This window comes from Myodes glareolus, chromosome 11, assembly GCF_982192425.1.
Source record: "Myodes glareolus chromosome 11, mMyoGla1.1, whole genome shotgun sequence".
Taxonomy (NCBI): Eukaryota; Metazoa; Chordata; class Mammalia; order Rodentia; family Cricetidae; genus Myodes; species Myodes glareolus.
The window spans coordinates 17543363-17567069 of NC_142036.1; the positions used below are offsets into that span (position 1 = coordinate 17543363).

The following is a 23707-nucleotide window of genomic DNA, read 5'->3' on the forward strand; positions in this document are numbered from 1 at the left end:
GGGGAAGCCAGGGGCCATCAAGGCCCCCAGCCAGGGTTGCCAGGGTTTGCTTGGAGTGGTGCACACCCAACCAGTCATGCATAACCATGGTGGCGTCTGAATATGTGTCAAAGTCAAGGCCAAGAAAGAGGGCAGAACACGAGTGATACATCTCAGGGCAAGATGAGCGAGAAATCTCACTGTGATTGGCAGTGACCACAGTAATGACGGTGGTAGGGGTGGGGATACAGTGCCACTGCCGTGTTGGTAGTGATGGTGGTGGCGTAGTGATTATGGTAATGACGATGATCTTGATGGTTATACTGGTAGTACCACTATTGCTGCTGACAGTGGTGGTCATGGTGGTAGCGGAGGTTGTGTTCATAATGGTAGTGTTGGTGCTACTGGAGTTGACAGCATTGTTGGTCGTGGTGAGAGGGTCATGAAGGTTGTAGAGGTGATGGTGATGGTCAGGGTGGTGATCTGAGACTCAGAAGAGAAAAATCAGGAAGGAGGGATTACCTGAGTTGATCTGAAGTAGGATGGACAGTGGGAACTATTATCAAATCCGCATGGGCGAACCATATCCCATATCTAATCACCGGGTCCAAAGGGAGGATATGGAATGGGGAATGAGGGCTGAAGTCCAGAGTCAGGAACCACCATGGAAAGAAAGGAAGAACAGCCAGGGTCAAGCATATGGTGTTACTAGACACAAATCAGTTCAAAGAGAGGTGGGAAGGAGAAGGAAGAGAGGGGAGAAAAATGGAGGGAGGGGAGATAAGGAAGGACCATGGATGGTGGATCTTAGGCAAGTGTTCCATATAGAATAAAAGTGCTGCCAACGTACTTTGTAAGCCATCTGTTCTCTGGTAGAAGGGCATGCTGTGCCTTTTCTCAAGAGGTTTGTTTTATTTACTAACCCTCTTAGAACTTGGTTGGCCTTTCCAGTCTTCTAGGCTATGAGGATCTTGGGTGCCATAAGCAAAGCTTTAGACAAACACAACTCAAAAGATCAAATAAATATAACCAGGACATTTTTTTTTAATTTGGAAGGGCTTCTCTTCCCTCCCAGGTATGAAGCTACACACAGGAGATCCATAAAGTATTACTAACTACCCTCCAATAAGCTCCTGTGGAAGGTACAAATCTCTCAGGAAGGTGTCATTGTCCTCCTGTAGCTGAGGCTGACTGTGGGAAGGTGCTTCACATTAAGCCCAAAGTCCCATGATTAGAAACAAGAGGAATTTGGTTTGCTTGGAAAGGCAAGGCATGTGCCCACTCAGCAGAGGCATAAAAACAAGCCTCGGTTATTTTTGATCTCCTGTTTTGGCAGAGGCAAGACAAGCTTTCGGGAAGACCCAGGGCTTCTATTCCACCATGCCAAGCCAGAGTTACCCAAGGATGGGCCAGTGTCCCGGGCAGTCAGAACTGCCAGTATCCTGTCTCATTATCTGGCACATGAAGTCAGGCCCTGGCGAGAATCTGGTCTTGCAGGGAGGATGCCACGGACCATCTGACACACAGCACACCCTTCCAAAGAGCAGCTATCCGGCCATACTGGTTCCACAAAAGCACATGTATTTTTAGTCATTCAGTCATTCATTCAGCAATAATTTACTGGGCGCCTCCCAGGCTCAAGGCTGGGCTGGGGTTATGAATAGAGAGAAGAATTTGACCCAGTTCCCGGCCCTCAAGGCTCTTTAGTTTAGTGCTGATGGGTAAACAAACGCCCATGATGGAGAAAGCCACCGGGAGCTCTGGCTCAAGTATTTACAACTGGTGTGGAGCTGGGTGTGGCCACTCTCCTTGGAACAGTCAGAGAAAGAGTAGCTGGGAGTTCATTCATTGCCTCCCGCCCAGGCAGCTGACTCATTCATATATCAACTAATTCACTTGTTCAGTCATTCATTCACTACAACTTTACATATCCTTTAATTACATACTTGCTGACTAATTTGCTCCCTAATCAATCCTTTTATTCATTAACCATGATAAGGTCATTCGTCTATAGACCTTTTTATTTACTTATCATTTCTTTCAGTTACATGTTTATTGTACAGTTATTATGATGGTTTTTCCTTTTATTGATTCACTCAGGCATACATTCTTGAGTGAGTCATTCATTCATTCATTCATTCATTCATTCATTTGTCCAGGTAAACACTGACTTTTTTTCTCATTAATGGAGCCAAACACTGACTCACTGCTTCATTTATTACTTCATTAGAAACAAAGGTGTACTTATCCATTCATTCATAAATCCGCTCAAGAGTTCATGGACTGACTGATCTACCCATGACTGCACTTTCACTTCTCCTGGGTTGACTCACCGATGTGTTTGCCTTTCATTCATTCATTCACTGGCCTCATCTTTCATCCCCCACTCATTCCATGCTGACCTGCTTATTTATGGATCTGCTCACGGACTTCCCATGGACTCATTCACTTTTTAACTTAGTCATTAGTTAGTGCATTGTTAATCTGCTCTTGGCACAATCCTTGACTGCCTTTCATGACTTCGTTCCTTCCTTTCTCTTCCCTCAAGGAATCTTTCATTCACTCATTGTTTTATCTGTTCATGTTCATTATTTTTTATCATCGTTTATTTACCTACTCATCCAGTAAATATTTCATGCGCTCCTGGCACCAAGGTGAAGCTGTGAAAGACCTCACAGCATAGTAACGCCACCTCTCATAAAGCATACAAAACCTGAAACTGAGCAGAGAGCTCTGCATTTCTGGACCACACTTCTACTTGTGCTGTTGCATTGTGGGTGAGTCTGCACTGTCTAATCCCAGAGTCACTGAATCAGGCTCCATGTTTGACACAAGCTCTGTCAAGGATGCAAGTGAAGTTCCTGGGCAGAACTGACTACGTCCATACTAGTTCTCTTAGCATTCTCAGATACTCAGTATCAGAAAATAAAGACCATGGAGTATTGGAGCCTTCTAACAAGTCTGCAAACACAAAAGCCCACTAGAATTGGTGCCTGAGATAGGAAGATGAATTCCCATCAGTGTCAAGGAAGACTATTTAAAAACCCATCATATTGGGATATACAAAAGAAGCACCATGTTCTATAAAAACAAAGGCAGGCAAGGCTAAAGTTCCTTTTGTAGATGTCAGTGGCTAAGAACTGTAATCTTAGTACTTAACACAAAACTTAAAATCACTAGTCAGTGATCGATCCAGTTCTAATTTACTTTTTAAAGATTGGTTTACTAAATAATGATAACAACAGGTCCACAAACTCATCAAAGTGCCAAAAAAAACCATAAAAGAATGAGTATTTAGCATGTGTTTTGGGCTCCCTTTGTACGAAAAGTAAACAGATTAAATATTTTTGGTTAAATGGGTTTAAGAGAAAACAGAGAGTTGATCTTAATTCTCATTTCATGGCAAAGGTTCTCAAGGGAGTAGCTCAATCATTTAAAATTTCTGGGTTGAAATTTTACTTATTAATTTAGTTACCCATTCAAAAAGAAAGTCAACAGAAAAGAACCTAAAGTCAAACAGAACAGGGAGATTGGTTTTTCTATAGACTTCTTTAGCAAGCACACGACATGTCCCTATTTAATCAAATCTTCCTTTTATTATACAGTTCAAGGTGGGTACTGGGTGGAATACTGGTGGGTATTTCTATTTTGCTTTCTTAACAAAACCACGGTCTTTGACTGCAATTAGAATGTATCTGTGATCTCTCTGCTCCAGAATGGAGACCAAGCCTACTGGGTATAGGTCCCATTTGTCCACAGAGGAACACCTGATGATTAGTATATGTGTGGTCCTCTGACTATATGATGAAGGCCAGTTTCAAATAGACAGTGATCCCCTGTACCAAAATGAACAAGCAAGAACAGAAACTTTATTTGCTACTCACCCAACTCTATGTGGCCCTTGGACATACAATCAGCATCGGTACCTTTGTCCTGAAGTGGCGACGAAAGGGGCCCATGTGCATCCATTCTACCGAGTACAGAGAAGCACACAGAGACGCATGAGCTGGTTTCAGGGCCATGCCCTGCTCTGTACTCATTCATTTAATTAACCTTCATCTATTTGCTCAACTTTTTTTCCATCACAAATTAAATACCAAGGAACCTTTAGCGTTTCAGACTGAATGGACCAAGACATTTCAGAACTGAACTAATAATTCTTGTCTGAAAATTGGTCCTTATTCTGGGCTCATTTTCCTTCCTCATGAATATTTTTCTCGTTTGAGACATTTATTCAGTCTCTGTACGAAATCAATGCCTACGAGCCCTCACAAGCTCCCAGGGTAGATTCACAAACTTTACTGAACTCATTTTCAGCACGTTTCCCACGAATTCTTTCATGCAACAGACCTCAGTTGCTTAAAGTGGCCATAGTTTTTCCTAAGATATATTCCTCTCTCATCATCGATCCATTTGCACACTGGTTCATGCCTTTAGCGTGAACAGGTACAGTGGAAGACTGCACAGTTACAAGCCTAACTCCCTAAGGACCAGTCTCCATCTGTGAAGAAGTGCTCAATCCAACTTTTAAAAACTAAAGCAAGAAACACTTTGTTCTTGTACTTCATCTGTATTGAACTGAATTAATGTGGGTTCATAGAACATTATCATCATCACAGAGCATACAGGGCCCACAGATCCTCAGCTTTCTTCTGCAACGACACAATAGAAAGCACGAGACAACAGCCCACACGGAGAACTCCATTACTTACATTTTATAATACTCTCTCTGCCCAGGGGGTGAAGGCAGAGATCTTCATACTTAGGAAAACATCAGCTGTGTGGTACAGTGTCCTGTAGAACAGATAAAGGACATTAGGAAATGATACGGCCTAGGTGTGTGAGTAAGGGGGGGCTGATAAAAATACAGTATACGTATATGAAAATAAAAAAAATAAAAGGCATTATATTAAATTCTCAGAGAATTAATAAAATACTGAAATTTTTTAAAATAGGAGGAAAATGGATAAATCCTAACTGTTACTTCAAGAAATGTTCTGTCTGCACCTGGTTTAGTGAACTGATTTTTATCCTTAGTCATGTACTCTTTAAGATGATAAACTCACTATTTTTATACACTTAAGACAGTATCAAAAATAATGTAGCCACAGGCACAGTTCTCATTGCCAAGGTGGCATAGACTCAGCTACGTGACAGTTAGGACAGCAGTTAGGGAGCACTGGTATGAGTCCTGAACTCACGATGAGCACTCCGTGGTCACTCATGGTAATGATGGGATTGTCCTGTGATAAAATGAGTTCTGAACTCATGATGAACACTCGGTGGTCACTCATGGTAATGATAGACTTGTCATCTGATAAAAATGAGTTCTGAACTCACGATGAGCACTCTGTGGTCACTCATGGTAATGATGGAATTGTTACATGATAAAAGGAGTCCTGAACTCACAATGAACCCAGGATAATAGTCTCCCCTAGCCATCAGTAGCTACTGACTCTTGGAAACAGGGCAAAGCCTGTTGGTTCATTTACCACCCCCTCCACATTCTACCAGTGTTCTTCCTTTGGCACATCAGTTAGGAGTTGGAGTGCAGCTATCTAGCATATTTAATCCATTTCATTCTGCTCACTGATTAGCATGGACTCATTTCTAGTCAACCTAAACATGAGATCCATGGACACATCTCAAGATCTTTCTACAGGACTTTTTTCTATAACAGAGAGATTACATTCCTATTGTGTTGGAAGTTCATGTTCCAGACCCTCTTCCTGGTCCACAACTCCTACCCTACAGAACCACCCTTATGGACTCAAGCTGGCCCTTGCATTCTTTATTCATGTTTACATGGCTTGATTGACAATGCAGCTGTACCAATAAGCTCACGAAAAAATATCATGTAATATCATCAAAACTTGTGATGCCTGAACAGCGCTAACACCCTTCTGCATAATTACTGCCCAGAACAGTACCTCTCTTCTTAATTAACCTCAATGCTGCACACATGCACAGCTCAGTCAGGGCGACAACGTTTTATATTAAGCCCATTATCACAATTGGGTCAAAGTGTCTTCTAAATGATTCTAATTCACACTTTTAAAAAATTAATTTTGTGTGGATGACTTTTAAGAAAAGTCAAAATAATTTCAACTGTCACTCTTCTCAGGGCTCTCCACACACATAGCACATAGACCCAGCCACCGATCTCACTGGAGAAGAATGGCTCAGCACAACAGTGTTATTTCAGGAAGACAGAGCAAAGAAGATCATTAGCAAGAATGAGACCTCATTTGCATTGGTTTTGTATTCGATCTTTCATTAGTTAGTCATTTAGACAATTTGGGATGTCTTTTATTTGATTTCTCTTGTATAAACAAACAGTATTAGCCATGCCACAGACACAGACTCTGTTGTTGGTCTCCTACCTGGTGCACAGCAGTGTTTTCAGTACATAGAAATGTCTTCCTGCCTTGCAAAATATTCTTAGAGTTGAGTAAGGCTCATTTCTATTCATTATTATCTATCCATTTGGTTACTGGCTCTTTCCTTAAATTACTTGTAGCATTAGCTTGAAAAAGCATTTTAACAAAAGTAAAAATGAAACTATCATATCTTCCCGATCTTTTTCTACACTGTAGCTTCAAGAGGGTGGAACTTGTATTTCTTCTGTGATGGCCCTCAGCTCCGGACAGTTACCCATTCATCTTTCAGATGACATAGAGAGTTCTGCCAAAGCTAGGATGAATGCTGGTCTCTTTTCATGGCCACCCTGGTTAATTATTAACTCATTAATTCGCCATTGGCAAATTTTAAGTAGCATGGCTCCCAGAAAGCCAAGAGGCTTGCCATTGGATAATTGCCCATTCTCAAAATTCTGCTTCATCATCACATTGCTCAGCTTTTCAGACGTGTACCTGCCAGTGGAATGTTTCATGCCCATCCCACATTAGAAACTGACCTGCACATGACTTTCTGCCATTAAAGAATGACCTAGAATAATATCATGATATAAATACATTTGAATACACGTTTAAAAAAGCTATACATATTACAAGAATTTTTGTCTAATACTTACCTTTTGCCTGCATGTGTGAATAAGCAACTCTCCTTCCATTAGCCCACTCTATGAGACAAAGAGCAGAAGCCATGACAAAGAAAATGCTATTTTCCTCTCCACTGAGTGTTGCTTTTCAGCTTTTAGTAACAATCACTGTTTAACAATCATTAACTGAGAGTGCACTTATTTCATTTTCCACTGAGAGAAAAATGAAGAATTTTGAACTCCCCCTTAGCCTAGAAGTAGAAAACTTCTATAATTTATACTGTTGGTGTCACCACAGCCAAAGAGTTGTAGGTATACAAACGTATGCTGATTTCAAAATCTACTGATGATAGTTTTGCTTCATCACATATTTAAATTTTTTAAAGTAAATATAATTATTATTTTGACATTGCTTAATTTATGTTTTTAATTTATTTGCTTATTAGGTCTTACACTGGCCCAATAAAAGTAGAATAAAATGTATAAATACAAACTATAAAATGTAATGTGTTCTAATCCCTGACACTTATCAAGAGGAGAAGTTGAAACAAAGAGTGCACTATTAATCTTTGGGGTGGATCTGAGAATTCCACCTAAGTATTCATTCATGACTCTTAGACCACAGTGGTCATCACTGACAAGGACTAGCCTATGTTTCTCCAGTCATCTCCTGGCTGTTGGCTAAGCCATCCTCTCACCACTAAAGTCACCTCTATGAATTGCACAAGATGGAGAAGAGCCCTTCTGCCACGAATTTTCATACAGAGCTACTGCAACATTGCTGTTGCTTTTTAAAAAATCAATTATCCTCTGTGTTTCATGTCCGCCTTATCTTTGCAGACTCCTGGCCACTTGCTACTGTTGGTCACTGTTACATTAAACACTTTGTAGTAATACAGTCATTGTCTTAAGCAAATTACCCAAACCAAGAAAAGAATGTTGGCTTCAGCTCACTCACATCCAGCAGGTACTTCTTCGGAAAGTGCAGATCCCTTGGCCACAACAGCTCCTTACATCACGTTACAGAGACCCTTCACTCAGAGGCATACAACACACAGAATATGGCAGAATTAAGACATCTCCACTATTCATCCTTGCTTTGTAGCTTTTGGACTCAGTCAATCACTACATGGATTCATTCATTTTTTAAGAAAATAAATAATAATAATTTTAAGACATAATTATTTTAAGAAAATAAATAAATAATTTTGAACTAGCCATTGCAACAACTTGAATACTTTCTTAATCATGCTGTCTGTATATCATTAACCACTTAGGAAGGAGCAGTGACTTTCTCTTTGGGTTTACTACTTTCCCTGCAGACTCACAATTCTCTAAGTTTAGCACATATTTTTATAACTATATTCATTGTTTTTGTTTATACATATTTATTCATTCCCACATTGAGCAATCAGGAAAATATATAAATACAAAGATCGAAAAGAACTACATTGTATATCCCTGGTATCTAGGTATGTGACCATATAATATAAACATAAATATATAAGCACAGACAATGGGCTATGGGATCTCTGCAATAAACCTCATAAAATGTAAACACATTCATCGTACTAACTCCTCTTCTACCAGCAGTCATCATTGATTCAAGGCCGATGATCTATTTCCCTGACTAATATCTTGCCTTCTCATTGATGCACTGATATGTTAGAAATAAATGTTAAGTCCTATGATTCACAAAATACCAAGAACACACTTGATATTCCTAATCTATATTTTGAGCAATCTTAAAGTAACAGTAATTCATTCAGGCATCCATAAATGTATAATCAATAGAAGACTTAATTCCTCATTAATTAATGGGATATGGTTGGTCATCAGTAGTCACATACTTGGAAATAATGTATTGACCATTCTTTTTTCGGGAGGCAAGTTTCAAGACAGGGTTTTACTGAGTAGGTCTGGCTATCTTAGAATTGGCTTTATAGACCAAGTTGACCTTCTATTCAGAGCTCCACCTGCCTCTGTCTCTAGAATGCTGGGATTGAAGGTATGTACCACTACACCTGGTGATATAAGGCATTGAATTTTCTTAAGAAAATCACTCAACATAAAATAACACTGGAAGATCACTCACGTTAGCTCACACTCCTCAGGGCAGTGCCGAAAGAGCTTGCAGCCATGGAGGATGCTCCAATCACACAGCATGTCAATTTTGGGGAGCAATGAGGAAAGAAGAAAACAAAATTAACTTTTTGGGGGGTTTCCTAGTAATGACATGTGCTTTTCACCTGTCATTGGCCATTTGAGCAACCATTTTTTGGAATAAATTTAATATTATCTCTTAAAAAATGAAACTTTCAAGCTTGCTCAAGCGTTGTCTGTAATTTACACTGTTAACATCAGCATTAGCAAAAAATATATTTTAAAGGTAGCATAATGTATTCTATACATACTGATTTATTTATTTATTGGTTCTCCTATTTTGAGAATTAGGCAGTGCTCCATACATTTTATTTCTACTTATTTTTAAGATTAATTGATTCACACATTGTTACAATTTAAAAAAATGGAATTTATAACACCAGAGAAAAGTGAATACATTCTACAGTTCTAAAGAAGACTCGAAATGAAGGGGATAGATTATGTTTCATCTTTAGTAGATCTCAGAGTTCCAGAAATGTCGTCATCCATGCGACTCAAGTGCTACCAGAGATCCTTGTCCATCGTGACTGCTCCTTTCTTTCTAACCACTACTCCTTCATTGCTGTTAATTAGTTCAATAACTGACTAATAATAACTTGAGCACCTATCATTCAAATAACCCTACGAAATCTTTTTGATTCCTAATCTATATGGAATTGTTCTAAGCTTAACAATTGTCCTCAGTACTTCATAAATAATCGACAGCTTTCACTCACTCCTGGGGCTCTCCCTGGAATGGAGCGGCCATCCTTAGTGCCAAACTAGATTTTTCAGTCACACCTTAAGCTCTGCTAAGCAAATGAAAGAATCCTGACCATTACTCACAGCGGTCTGCTTAGCCTCGCCCATGATGCCAGCAGAGCCCCCAGTCATGGAGGCGTCCAACGTCAGCAGAGGTCTAAGGAATGCAAAGCAGAGGAGATAAAGAGAAAATTAAGACATTGCTACTGACCTCTGACTTTCACTTACTCAGCCCTAGGTAATCATTCCTAGGATGAGGATATCTATTTAATTAGCTCTTAAATAAATATTGGCAAGCTTAGCAATGATTTGGACATTCACAATGTTATGCTTTATAACTATCATCATCTGCTGAAAAGCAGATGTGAAGGGTTCTTATTTGTCCTAAAAAGTACTTCTTGTTCATCATGTAATTTTTAATTGGACCACACTCATTTATTTCTATTTGTATATTTATTAATTCTTGTACTGATCCAACTAAAAGACCATTAGGAAATGCATCTATATGAGGACAGAAGTCTACCTCTACTGTGGACAACTGGACTTTATGACGGACCTCAGAGATGCAGTCTCTCTTTGTAACTCACATCTGCCATCAAGGTCACCAAGACTGACCCCATTTTCTCTACTCATTTTTCCATTGTGAATATAAATGTGGCTCCTTCCAAGAACTCTCCTCCTTTTAACATGTAACTATAATCTATCTGAAATACTATTTTATACTAACTCCATATACGTTCTTTCTTACACTTTGACCTAGAGGGGACACCTTTCCCATCTTAGAAACATAGTGACTTACCTTCCACAAACCACCAAACCCATGACAAGAACGTTGGCCAGGTCTCACATCATCTCAAGACACTGGCGGGCTGGCAGCCATTAAAGATGAACAGATCCCTTTAGAAGACTCCACTCTAACACAGAGCAAAGCAGAGGACAAAACAATGACAATGATGCTAGCAATCTTTATGTCGCCACGTATCTTCGATGTTGGATCTTGGTGTTCAGACACATAGTCATCATGTATGATTCAAATGCCACCAGGGGTCATCATCAAGTCAAGATTAGCTTCCTTTTTCTATTCACTTCTACTTTGTCTACTAATTAATTATAAACCCTATGATTAGTAATCCTGACCCCCACAAAAATAATCTTTTTGTGGATTCTCTCTAATATATCCATCGTGTTAATAATATATACCAGTTACTACATTTGTATTAAGAATGACAATTTCATGTAGTTTCCATATCTGCTACTGGTCTTCAGATAGCCATCACTAACTATAGCATTCACTGTTTAAACACTATACTAAACCACTCAAACAAAGACAAGGAGTTTCTTGTAATTCACACTGGTCTGTTCTCCTCCACAGCAGGGTGAAAATGGAGCCCTTGACCCTTGGAGGGTCCTCTAATTACATGGGTCACCCTGAGTACAGAGGGGAACGGAAGGGAGGGGGAGGGAGAGGAAGTAAAGGAAGGGGAGGGGAAGAGAGCATGATGAAATACTTACAAGAAGGCAGCAAAGGTGAAAACACTGGAACCTCACTCACATCTGTCCCAGGCTCTATGTGAAGATACAAGCAAATGCTGATGAACATGGACAAACATGTCAGCCACGTGAGAACCACCACTCCAAGGATAGTACACAACCAAAGTAGGGTTTTTTGTTTGTTTGTTTTAAAAAGTCCTATTTCTCCCTTTGTCTTCTATGATTAACTGACATTTGAACCATTCATAAAAGCCATCATAATTTTAAAATATTTATACTATGGCCTTGTAAAATGAGTATCTACAAACTTCCACGAAGACACGAAGACAGATACTATCTGCTATTGACACTCTTTCCTCTGTATACAAAAACAGCTGTAGGCTACTTGCTCCTCTTTGATTACATATTTTCAAGGTACTAAGGATTGTTTTTTGGCCTTTAAACTCTGGTTTATAACTGAAAAACGTTTCACACACTTATCTTGACTATTTTCTATATTTATCAGATATTCAAGGAATTAAAAGAACAGTAAGAAATATGTGAAAAATGAAATCACATCTGCTACAGGATGGACCCCAGAGAAAAGCACATGTACAACATCCTGTGTTCATCATCAGTTCACCCTGACTCTAGTCACCTCTGTTCACTCACATTTCGCCTTCCGATTGAATCATTAATTCACTAGTAAAAATGGAAACTTTATTATTCCCCAAACACTGAAATAGACTAGACGTCATGCCTCTATAAGGAACAAATTTACCTCAAATTGTCTCCTTCAGTGAGGAGCCAGGATTTATCAAGCAAGGCCAACTCAATGTCCTATTTCATGTTAAGTCTGTATATGTCACGTTTATACTTGGCATAATGCAATCATAGTTAAAACTTAATTTTATTGAATATATTCACTTGTGTTTATGAGAGTACATGCCAAGGACAAGTGGATAAAGGCCAAAGTCCAATATTTGGGAATCAGTCCTTTCTTTCCACCACGTGGATACTGGAGAATAAACTTAGGTAAATAGATTTGCAGCAACTGCCTCCTCCACTCATGATGAGTCATCTCATCAGCTCCTATTATACGCTTTTCAATAATGAAGTAAGTAACCTTCAACAAACCACACAAAATACAAGGACACTAGCTAGTACTCACGGTCTCCCAAGAACAATGCAGCCACTGAATGTTGTTCTGGTGACCATGAAGACTACAGGAATCACCTCAGGAGAACCAATTCTGAGGAATAGAGAGCAGAGCACAAGATTAAAAAAAAATGGCACTCTCCTTTAAGGACCCTTACCTATCTACTCATCTGCCGCGTCGGACCTTAGAGTTTCAGACAGGTATCATTCATCATCTCTCTCATACCTTGGTAGCTGTCATCATCGGTCCAGCAAGGCTTGCTCTCTCCTCCTCCTCCTCATCACTGTTTACTGCCCAAGCCAATAGCTGACTAGTAATGCCAGTCACGCACAGGTGTACAACAGGAGCACAGCTCTCGAATGTCTTTACAGTGGAGCCCATATCAATGGGTGCACACGTACTATTAACCATGCTCAGATTCCGGACATGCTTAGTACACAGGCCCATCTTCATCCCAAATGATGAGGCAAAAAGGGACCTATAGGATTGTATCTCATGCCTTGTAAAACTAAATGTCTACCAAAACATAGAGAAGAGCTATGGCTGTCATCCAGACTTACCTTGATACAATTAATAAACATAGGGAATTATGCTGTCATCTTATAACATCCGTTAGGGGAAAGCAGGAAGGAAAAGAGAAGATAAATGATTGTTAAAGGAAGATAAAACCATGATTTTCAACTTTGATTTAAAGAGTGATATATCTAATCCTTAACTAAATAATACAATTTATCTCTTAATAAGACAAGCACATTTAATTATGTCCGCAGACTCAGAACATAAACAATGGCTATGAGGTATTCTGTATGTATTGTCCTTAATGAAAGGACAGTATGGGATGGCTGCATACAATAGTGGACTCAGTCTCAGCATGCGTCAGTATCGGGTGGTAAGGAGTTATGACTAATGCTGTAGTCTGTGCATACGTGCAGATGGCACATGGACATAAGGGTACTTCTCGTGTAATTTTACCTAGTAGCAGATGTCTTGGTACACAGGAACTTTTTGTTGTGGTGTTTGAGCATCACTAGCTATTTGTGCAATGTGGGGGGAAATGGCTGACGAGAAGGTACCCAAAATTTGCTATTAACATTATGAAAGTGGGAAACTCTCTAGAAAAAAAAGTGAATCTAAGAGTAAAGATGATAACATTAATATGAAATACAAAGACTAGGAAATGATGTGAGAGTTGGATTAGGGCTTCAGTTTTCCAATGTGATGTTAAAATTATCACTACATTAATTAATGTTCTACATGCTGCTTAGGAATAAAGATATAACATTCCCAACATCTTAACACCATCTGCCCAAAGTGTGAGCCTAAACGGGGTATCAGTCACGGTGCCCTGTGAGTGTCAAAGTAACATCAGAGAAAGTCTCAATCACTGGAATCTTCTCTGGTAAGATCAGTAATTCAATCAGGCTGTCTGGGGAAAAGAAAGGAAACAATGAGAGGGCATCTCCCGGATGGAAAACACAGCTATTTATCACGAGAGAAGGGAGCAGGATTTCACTCTAAGAAATTGGGTACTTAGAGCCAATTTGGTGAGATTGTCTCAAATATTATATTGATTGAGAAAATGAAGACCAAGTTCTGCAATGGATTGTACTGATTATGTTTCACAAATTTTAAGCATGAGATTCTTAGTGTTACTATCAAATAGCTGCCCCAAAAACCAAACTAAGTCCAAAAGGGACAGGCATGTGCCTATGGGCCTCTATCCACAGCTTAGCATGGGGAGGCAGGTATCCAGCTTTTCCTTGGGTTTCTGGACACATGGTGTCCATCGAATATCACTCAAACACCAGAGGTCTCACCATGCATTGCAGTTGGGTTCCCTCTCTTCCTGACCTCCTGCATGGCTGGACTTCTGAGGTGCTCAGGGGAACACGGATTGAAGAATGGAAAAGAAGGTAAAGTTGTTCAGCCTGGTGATCCCTAACAGGTCCCTGTGAAAACAAGTCATGACTCATTACTGTCCGGCTTCAACTAATATGTAGAAACACCTTACTGCCAATGCACATACCTCTAATCTAGTCAGCAGGGCTTGGCGATTTCACAGTGGCCACAGTGGCTGGGGGTGGGGGGACACAGTGGTTCTGGGGGAGGAGGGAGTCCTCGGTCAAAGCACGCTGGCACCATAAGGTATGTCAGTCCATCTGAAGGGTACAGAGCAGAGAACAGAGAGACAATATTGAGACCATGTAGGATATCACTTTGTGTCCTCTCTACTACCTAGCATGCATGTCTATGGTCAGTTAAGAGGAGCACTAATTTCGTATCATGCGTATGGAACAAGGACCGGATCTTTTCTAAGTTAGCACTGTGACCTGTATCGGGTTAGCCTCTCAATTTCCCCTATACTTGTCCAAGCGCTATGCGATACTAGGCTGTGATCTACTAAGCAAGTCACAAAATATATTCTAACGAAATTTACATAAAATTGCTATCCAGAAATCTAGGTACATGGGTATGACTCTAGTACCCAAGCCTTCTCAACTCTCTCTCCCTGAAATGGTCACTGGAGGATGCAGAACATCCAAAGAGAGATTGCTCTGTGCCTGACCTCAGATATCTGTTCACATGGCTGTCATTGAGAAACACTCAGACGCCACCAGATCTCATCATCGGTCCCTGGTTGGCTGCTCTGTCTGGAGCCATCGGGATTGGCTCATTCACTGCTCTGTGTGGCAGCTCGGGAGGCCAAACTAGAGGAACCTACTCTGCACTGGGAGATCTCACCACCTGCCCTTAAAGTTAGGAGTAAGTTGACCGTTATTTTCAATACCCTGTGTGTTATACGGCTCTTAATGTGACCTTTCCTACCTGTCACCAGGTGCCAACAGGAGGATCAACGCAGTTGTTGTCTGCTACCATGGGCTTGTTACTGACAGCATGCCATCCCGGGAAATCACGATCATGGACAACTTCTGCAGGCAGTTTGGTTGCCTCTCTGGAAGGGACAGGGCAGAGAAAGGAAGAGAAATATTGAGACTTTCTCTTCCTAGAGTTCCACAATCTACCTTTCAAGGGGAGCTGCATGCAAGAATTCTCTCTAGGGAACTGGGCTTACAAATCACATATTAAAGTGGATAGTCAACCTCAGGCTGACAAAAATACAAGGCAGACCAAAGGATGTATGAATATTGCTTCTAAGTAGTATTTTCCCATAGCAATCCAGCCCACAATCCACAGTCCACAAGGGACGGGCATGTGTTTATGGGCCTCCATCCACAGTTTAGCACATTAAAGCGGGCATCGGGATTGACCTCAGATTTCTGGATACTTGGCGTTCATCGAGTATCACTCCAACGCCACCAGATCTCATCATCGGTCGTGGATGGGCCCCCTCTCTCCCTGACCTCCTGCAGGGCTGGATTATTTAGGTACTCTGAGGAAAGCAGTGATCACATAATGGGACACACTACTTTCTGGACTCTGTAAATGTAAAAACACCTATACTCAATGAACACACCTCTAACTTGGTCAAAATGAAGGTCAGATGGTTGCCTCTCAGTCTTCAGTGATCTGGGATACCACAGGACAACAGTGATTTGAATGTGTTTCCGTCTCAGCATGCTGGCACCATCAGACGTGTTGGCTTGCCTGAAGGGTAAAGAGCAAAGGATCGAGAGACCATGATGAGAATGTTGGCTATTACTCAATGCCCTCTTTACCTAGGCTGCACCTCTTTGGTCGCATCACAGGGACACTAACTTGTTTCCAATTCCAAGAAGAAATGACTGGCACTTTTCCAAGTAAAGCGTGCTATCCTGCATTGGACAGACAGCATCTCATGTCACTGCTTTCTTTTAAGAGGCTAAGGAGACTCTTGGACAAGATTTTCTCCACTCAGGAATCCATAATGACACACCAATTTTCTGACAACCACCCTAGCTGCCAGTCATATTCCCTTGGGTTTAAGGCTTAGATTTGATTTCAGATTAACCCTGCTGTCTCTTCTCAGACAAGTAACTCTGGGAGCACCAAAGGTAGACTAAGAGAGATTGCTCTGTGCCTGACCTCAGATATCTGTTCACATGGCTGTCATCGAGAAACACTCAGACGCCACCAGATCTCATCATCGGTCCCTGGTTGGGCGATCTGTCTGGAGCCATCGGGATTGGCTCACTCACAGCTCAGTGTGGCAGCTCGGGAGGCCACACAAGAGGAACCTACTCTGAACTGTGAGACCTCATCACCTGCCCTTAAAGCTAGTAGTAAGTTCACTGTTATTTTCAATACCCTGTGTGTTATACGGCTCTTAATGTGACCTTTCCTACCTGTCATCAGGTGCCAACAGGAGCATCAACGCTGTTTCTGTCTGCTACCATGGGTTTGATAATGACAGCATGCCATCCCGGGAAATCACGATCATGGACAAGTTCTGCAGGCAGTTTGGTTGCCTCTCTGAAAGGGACAGGGCAGAGAAAGAAATAGAAATATTGAGACTTTCTCTTCCTGGAGTTCCACAATCTACCTTTCAAGGGGAGCTGCATGCAAGAATTCTCTCTAAGGAACTGGGCTTATAAATCACATATTAAAGTATTAAAGTAGATAGTCAACCTCAGGCTGACAAAAATACAAGGCAGACCAAAGGATGTATGAATATTGCTTCTAAGTAGTATTTTCCAATAGCAATCCTGCCCACAATTCACAGTCCACAAGGGACGGGTATATGTCTATGGGTCTCCATCCGCAGCTTAGCACTTTAAAGCGGGCATCAGGATTGACCTCAGAATTCTGGATACTTGGCGTTCATCGAGTATCACTCCAACGCCACCAGATCTCATCATCGGTCGTGGATGGGCCCCCCTCTCTCCCTGACCTCCTGCAGGGCTGGATTTCTTAGGTGCTCTGTAGAAAGCAGTTATCACAGAATTGGATACATTTCTGTCTGGTTTTGCTAGCAAGTTCCCATCAAACCAACTCTTAATGATTAATTTCTGTATCTAGAATTATAAAACTCATTAACGCAAATGCACATACCTCTAATCATGATGCAATGATAGTCAGACGGTTTCCTCTCATTCTTCAGGGCTCTAGGCTTTCACAGTACCACAGTGGTTTGATTGGGGTCTCCATCTCAGCATGCTGGGACCATCAGTCAGGTCAGAATTTCTGAAGGGTACAGAGCAGATGATGGAGAGACATGATGAGAATGTTGGCCATTACTCAATGCCCTCTTCTGTTCCTAGGCTTCACCTCTTAGGTCTCTTCACAGGGAACACTGATTTCTTGCCATTTCAAGAGAAAATGACTGGCACTCTTCCAAGTAAAGTGTCCTGTCCTGCATCAAGAGAGCACCTCATCTCCTGCACCTTTCACAAGGCCTGTGGAGACACATGGCCATGATTTTCCCACTTGGGAAATTCCACTTTCCCAGGGACTTCGTTCTTAAATTGCCTAGAACCTATTCTCGTTCTGTTGGTCAACTCGCTCACAACTGATTCAAGGATTGGTCCTGTTCGTTTGTCCCAGAATAGTTACTTGGGTAGAAGCAAAGTTGGGGCAAGGTAGATTGATCTGTCCCTGACCTCAGATATCTGTTCACATGGCTGTCATTGAGAAACACTCAGACGCCACCAGATCTCATCATCGGTCCCTGGTTGGGAGCTCTGTCTGGAGCCATCGGGATTGGATCACTCACTGCACAGTGTGGCAGCTCGGGGGGCCACACAGAGGAACCTACTCTGCACTGGGAGACTTCACCACCTGCCATTAAAGCAAGTAGTGATTCACTGTTATTTTCTGTACCCTGCCTTTCATAAGCACCTTAATATGACCATTCCTACCTGTCACCAGGTGCCAACAGGAGGATCAATGCTGTTGCTGTCTGCTACCATGGGCTTGTTACTGACAGCATGCCATCCAGGGAAATCACAATCATGGCCAACTTCTGCTAGAAGTTTGGTTGCATCTCTGGAAGAGACAGGGCAGAGAAAGAAATAGAAATATTGAGACTCTTTCTTCCTGGAGTTTAACAATCTGCCTTTCAAGGGGAGTTGCATGCAAGAATTATCTCTAAGGAATTGAGCTTATAAATCACATATTAAAGTAGATGTCAACCTCAGGCTGACAAAAATACAAGGCAGACCACAGGCTACAGGAATCTTGATTCTAAGTAGTATTTTCACATAGCTATCCAGCCCACAATCCACAGTCCACAAGGGACGGGCATGTGTCTATGGGCCTCCATCCACAGCTTAGCACGTTAAAGCGGGAGTCAGGATTGACCTCAGATTTCTGGATACTTGGCGTTCATCGAGTATCACTCCAACGCCACCAGATCTCATCATCGGTCGTGGATGGGCCCCCTCTCGCCCTGACCTCCTGCAGGGCTGGATTTCTAAGGTGCTCTGTAGAACGCAGTTATCACAGAATTGGATACATTTCTGTCTGGTTTTGCTAGCAAGTTCCCATCAAACCCACTCTTAATGATTAATTTCTGGATCTAGAATTATAAAACTCATTAACGCAAATGCACATACCTCTAATCATGATGCAATGATAGTCAGATGGTTTCCTCTCATTCTTCAGGGCTCTAGGCTTTCACAGTACCACAGTGGTTTGATTGAGGTCTCCATCTCAACATGCTGGGACCATCAGTCAGGTCAGCCTTTCTGAAGGGTACAGAGCAGATGATGGAGAGACATGATGAGAATGTTGGCCATTACTCAATGCCCTCTTGTGTTCCTAAGCTGCACCTTATAGGTCTCTTCACAGGGAACACTGATTTCTTGCCATTTCAAGAGAAAATGACTGGTACTCTTCCAAGTAAAGTGTGCTGTCCTGCATCAAGAGAGCACCTCATCTCCTGCACCTTTCACAAGGCCTGTGGAGACACATGGCCATGATTTTCCCACTTGGGAAATTTCACTTTCCCAGGGACTTTGTTCTTAAATTGCCTAGAACCTATTCACCTTCCGTTGGTCAACTATCTCAAAACTGATTCAAGGATTGGTCCTGTTCGTATGTCCCAGAATATTTACTTGGGTAGAAGCAAAGTTGGGGCAAGGTAGATTGGTCTGTGCCTGACCTCAGATATCTGTTCACATGGCTGTCATTGAGAAACACTCAGACGCCACCAGATCTCATCATCGGTCCTTGGTTGGGAGCTCTGGAGCCATCGGGATTGGCTCACTCACTGCTCAGTGTGGCAGCTCGGGAGGCCACTCTAGAAGAACCTACTCAGGACTGGGAGACCTCACCAACCGCCCTTAAAGCCAGAAGTGAGTTCACTGCTATTTTCCCAAACCTGCCTGCCATAAGACTCTCAATGTGACCATTCCTACCTGTCATCAGGTGCCAACGGGAAGATCAACACTGTTGCTGTAGCTACCATGGCATCTGTACTGACACCATGGCATCCCAGGAAATCACCATCATGGCCAACGTCCAACATCACGTCTGCTGCCTCTCTGGAGGGGACAAGGCATAGAAAGGAATAGAAATATTGAGACTTTCTCTTCCCGGAGACTGCAATACCTATCTTTAAAGTGGGGTTGCATACAAGCATTCTCTCTAAGGAATTGGGCTTATCATCCCGCTTATTAAAGTCGATGGTCAACTTCAGGCTGACAAAAATACAAGGCAGACCAGAGTCTGCATGAATCTTGATTCTATGTAGTATTTTCGCATAGCTATCCAGCCCACAATCCACAGTCCACAAGGGACGGGTATGTGTCTATGGGCCTCCATCCACAGCTTAGCACTTTAAAGCAGGCATCGGGACTGACCTCAGATTTCTGGATACTTGGCGTTCATCGAGTATCACTCCAACGCCACCAGATCTCATCATCGGTCGTGGATGGGCCCCCTCTCTCCCTGACCTCCTGCAGGGCTGGATTATTTAGGTACTCTGAGGAAAGCAGTGATCACATAATGGGACACACTACTTTCAGGACTCTGCTAATGTAAAAACACCTATAGTAATGCACACACCTCTACTTTGGTCAAAATGAAGGTCAGATGGTTGCCTCTCAGTCTTCAGTGCTCCGGGCTACCACAGGACAACAGTGATTTAAATGGGTTCCCATCTCAGCATTCTGGCACCATCAGACGTGTTGGCTTGTCTGAAGGGTAAAGAGCAAAGAATCGAGAGACCATGATGAGAATATTGGCCATTATTCAATGCCCCCATCTTTACCTAGGCTGCACCTCTTTGGTCTCTTTACAGCGACACTAATTTGTTTCCATTTCCAAGAAGAAATGACTGGCACTTTTCCAAGTAAAGCCTGGTATCCTACATTGGACAGACAGCACCTCACGTTACTGCTTTCTATTAAGAGCCTATGGATACTATTGGACAAGATTTTTTTCACTCAGGAACCCAAAATGACCCACCAATTTTCCTGCATACCACTAGAGTGGCCAGTCATATCCACTTGGGTAATAAACTTAGACCTGATTTCAGATAAACCTTGCTATCTCTTCTCAGTCAAGTAACTCTGGGAGCACCAAAGGCAGACAAAGGTAGACTGCTCTGTGGTTGACCTCAGATATCTGTTCACATGGCTGTCATTGAGAAACACTCAGACGCCACCAGATCTCATCATCGGTCCCTGGTTGGGCGTTCTGTCTGGAGCCATCTGGATTGGCTCATTCACTGCTTAGTGTGGCAGCTCGGGGGGCCACACAGAGGAACCTACTCTGTACTGGGAGACTTCACCACCTGCCATTAAAGCAAGTAGTGATTCACTGTTATTTTCTGTACCCTGCCTTTCATAAGCACCTTAATATGACCATTCCTACCTGTCATCAGGTGCCAACAGGAGGATCAATGCTGTTGCTGTCTGCTACCATGGGCTTGTTACTGACAGCATGCCATCCAGGGAAATCACAATCATGGCCAACTTCTGCTAGCAGTTTGGTTGCATCTCTGGAAGGGACAGGGCAGAGAAAGAAATAGAAATATTGAGAGTTTTTCTTCCTGGAGTTTAACAATCTACCTTTCAAGGGGAGTTGCATGCAAGAATTCTCTCTAAGGAATTGTGCTTATAAATCACATATTAAAGTAGATGTCAACCTCAGGCTGACAAAAATAAAAGCAGACCACAGGCTACAGGAATCTTGATTCTAAGTAGTATTTTCAAATAGCTATCCAGCCCACAATCCACAGTCCACAAGGGACGGGTATGTGTCTATGGGCCTCCATCCACAGCTTAGCACTTTAAAGCAGGCATCGGGATTGACCTCAGATTTCTGGATACTTGGCGTTCATCGAGTTTCACTCCAACGCCACCAGATCTCATCATCGGTCGTGGATGGTCCCCCTCTCTCCCTGACCTCCTGCAGGGCTGGATTATTTAGGTACTCTGAGGAAAGCAGTGATCACATAATGGGACACACTACTTTCAGGACTCTGCTAATGTAAAAACACCTATAGTAATGCACACACCTCTACTTTGGTCAAAATGAAGGTCAGACGCTTGCATCTCGGTCTTCAGTGCTCCGGGCTACCACAGGACAACAGTGATTTAAATGGGTTCCCATCTCAGCATGCTGGCACCATCAGACGTGTTGGCTTGTCTGAAGGGTAAAGAGCAAAGAATCGGGAGACCATGATGAGAATGTTGGTCAATACTCAATGCCTTCTTCTTTACCTAGGCTGCACCTCTTTTGTCTCTTAACAGGGACACTAATTTCTTGCCATTTCCAAGAAGAAATGACTGGCACTTTTCCAAGTAAGTCGTGCTATCCTACATTGGACAGCACCTCATGTCCCTCCTTCCTTTCAGGAGGCTATGGATACTCTTAGACAAGATTTTCTTCACTCAGGAACCCATAATGACCCACCAATTTTCTTGCATACCACCATAGCTGCCAGTCATATCCCCTTGGGTAACAGACTTAGACCTGATTTCAAATTAACCTTGCTGTCTCTTCTCAGACAAGTAACTCTGGGAGCACTAAAGGCAGACAAAGAGAGATTGCTCTGTGGTTGACCTCAGATATCTGTTCACATGGCTGTCATTGAGAAACACTCAGACGCCACCAGATCTCATCATCGGTCCCTGGTTGGGCGCTCTGTCTGGAGCCATCGGGATTGGCTCATTCATTGCTCAGTGTAGCAGCTCGGGAGGCCACACTAGAGGAACCTACTCTGTACTAGGAGACCTCACCACCTGCCATTAAAGCTAGTAGTAAATTCACTGTTATTTTCCAGACCCTGTGTGCTATAAGGCTCTAAACATGACCGTTCCTACCTGTCACCAGGTGCCAACAGGAGGATCAACGCAGTTGTTGTCTGCTATCATGGGCTTGTCATCCCAGGAAATCACAATCCTGGCCAATTTCTGCTAGCAGTTTGGTTGCCTCTATGGAAGGGACAGGGCAGAGAAAGGAAGAGAAATATTGAGACTTTCTCTTCCTGGAGTTTCACAATCTACTTTTCAAGGGGAGTTGCATGCAAGAATTCTCTCTAGGGAACTGGGCTTATAAATCACATATTAAAGTAGATGGTCAACCTCGGGCTGACAAAAATACAAGGCAGACCAAAGGTTGCATGACTATTGATTCTAAGTAGTATTTTCACATAGCTATCCAGCCCACAATCCACAGTCCACAAGGGACGGGCATGTGTCTATGGGCCTCCATCCACAGCTTGGCACTTTAAAGCGGGAGTCAGGATTGACCTCAGATTTCTGGATACTTGGCGTTCATCGAGTTATCACTCCAACGCCACCAGATCTCATCATCGGTCGTGGATGGGCCCCCTCTCTCCCTGACCTCCTGCAGGGCTGGATTTCTAAGGTGCTCTGTAGAACACAGTTATCACAGAAATGGATGCGTTTCTGGGTGGTTTTCCTAACAGGTTCCCATCAAAGCCTGTCTTTCTCATTAATTTTTGTATCTAGAATTATAAAACTCATTAACGCAAGTGCACATACCTCCTATCTTGAACCTATGACAGTCAGACGATTTCCTCTCATTTTCCGGGCTCTATGTTCTCACAGTACCACAGTGGATTTAGTGGGGTCTCCATCTCAACATTCTGGGACCATCAGTCGGGTTAGCATTTCTGAAGGGTACAGAGCAGATGATGGAGAGACATGATGAGAATGTTGGCCATTAATCAAAGCCCTCTTGTGTTCCTAGGCTTCACCTCTTAGGTCTCTTCACAGGGAACACTGATTTCTTGCCATTTCAAGAGAAAATGACTGGTACTCTTCCAAGTAAAGTGTTCTGTTCTG

The 23707-nt window shown here is 42.3% G+C and overlaps 13 non-coding genes and 1 pseudogene across 13 annotated transcripts; all 14 read right to left on the minus strand.

The window, feature by feature from the left end:
- Positions 1-10873: 10873 nt before the first annotated feature.
- Positions 10874-10945, minus strand: LOC125398632 (small nucleolar RNA SNORD113/SNORD114 family). The gene has a single exon (XR_007231495.1). It is a non-coding gene; the product is annotated as a small nucleolar RNA SNORD113/SNORD114 family (small nucleolar RNA).
- A 1744-nt stretch (positions 10946-12689) lies between these two features.
- Positions 12690-12762, minus strand: LOC125398631 (small nucleolar RNA SNORD113/SNORD114 family). The gene has a single exon (XR_007231494.1). It is a non-coding gene; the product is annotated as a small nucleolar RNA SNORD113/SNORD114 family (small nucleolar RNA).
- Positions 12763-15072: 2310 nt separating this feature from the next.
- On the minus strand, positions 15073-15147 carry LOC125398626 (small nucleolar RNA SNORD113/SNORD114 family). The gene has a single exon (XR_007231490.1). It is a non-coding gene; the product is annotated as a small nucleolar RNA SNORD113/SNORD114 family (small nucleolar RNA).
- A 628-nt stretch (positions 15148-15775) lies between these two features.
- Positions 15776-15850, minus strand: LOC125398608 (small nucleolar RNA SNORD113/SNORD114 family). Its single transcript, XR_007231475.3, has one exon. It is a non-coding gene; the product is annotated as a small nucleolar RNA SNORD113/SNORD114 family (small nucleolar RNA).
- A 679-nt stretch (positions 15851-16529) lies between these two features.
- Positions 16530-16604, minus strand: LOC125398620 (small nucleolar RNA SNORD113/SNORD114 family). The gene has a single exon (XR_007231486.1). It is a non-coding gene; the product is annotated as a small nucleolar RNA SNORD113/SNORD114 family (small nucleolar RNA).
- Positions 16605-17240: 636 nt separating this feature from the next.
- Positions 17241-17315, minus strand: LOC125398611 (small nucleolar RNA SNORD113/SNORD114 family). Its single transcript, XR_007231478.1, has one exon. It is a non-coding gene; the product is annotated as a small nucleolar RNA SNORD113/SNORD114 family (small nucleolar RNA).
- Positions 17316-18043: 728 nt separating this feature from the next.
- Positions 18044-18118, minus strand: LOC125398625 (small nucleolar RNA SNORD113/SNORD114 family). Its single transcript, XR_007231489.1, has one exon. It is a non-coding gene; the product is annotated as a small nucleolar RNA SNORD113/SNORD114 family (small nucleolar RNA).
- A 625-nt stretch (positions 18119-18743) lies between these two features.
- On the minus strand, positions 18744-18818 carry LOC125398607 (small nucleolar RNA SNORD113/SNORD114 family). The gene has a single exon (XR_007231474.1). It is a non-coding gene; the product is annotated as a small nucleolar RNA SNORD113/SNORD114 family (small nucleolar RNA).
- Positions 18819-19545: 727 nt separating this feature from the next.
- LOC125398623 (small nucleolar RNA SNORD113/SNORD114 family) lies at positions 19546-19620 on the minus strand. The gene has a single exon (XR_007231488.1). It is a non-coding gene; the product is annotated as a small nucleolar RNA SNORD113/SNORD114 family (small nucleolar RNA).
- A 625-nt stretch (positions 19621-20245) lies between these two features.
- Positions 20246-20320, minus strand: LOC125398614 (small nucleolar RNA SNORD113/SNORD114 family). Its single transcript, XR_007231480.3, has one exon. It is a non-coding gene; the product is annotated as a small nucleolar RNA SNORD113/SNORD114 family (small nucleolar RNA).
- Positions 20321-21002: 682 nt separating this feature from the next.
- LOC148120439 (small nucleolar RNA SNORD113/SNORD114 family) lies at positions 21003-21077 on the minus strand. The gene has a single exon (XR_015739345.1). It is a non-coding gene; the product is annotated as a small nucleolar RNA SNORD113/SNORD114 family (small nucleolar RNA).
- Positions 21078-21701: 624 nt separating this feature from the next.
- On the minus strand, positions 21702-21776 carry LOC125398612 (small nucleolar RNA SNORD113/SNORD114 family). Its single transcript, XR_007231479.3, has one exon. It is a non-coding gene; the product is annotated as a small nucleolar RNA SNORD113/SNORD114 family (small nucleolar RNA).
- A 678-nt stretch (positions 21777-22454) lies between these two features.
- Positions 22455-22529, minus strand: LOC125398618 (small nucleolar RNA SNORD113/SNORD114 family). The gene has a single exon (XR_007231484.1). It is a non-coding gene; the product is annotated as a small nucleolar RNA SNORD113/SNORD114 family (small nucleolar RNA).
- A 614-nt stretch (positions 22530-23143) lies between these two features.
- On the minus strand, positions 23144-23219 carry LOC125398621 (small nucleolar RNA SNORD113/SNORD114 family; annotated as a pseudogene).
- Positions 23220-23707: the final 488 nt, after the last annotated feature.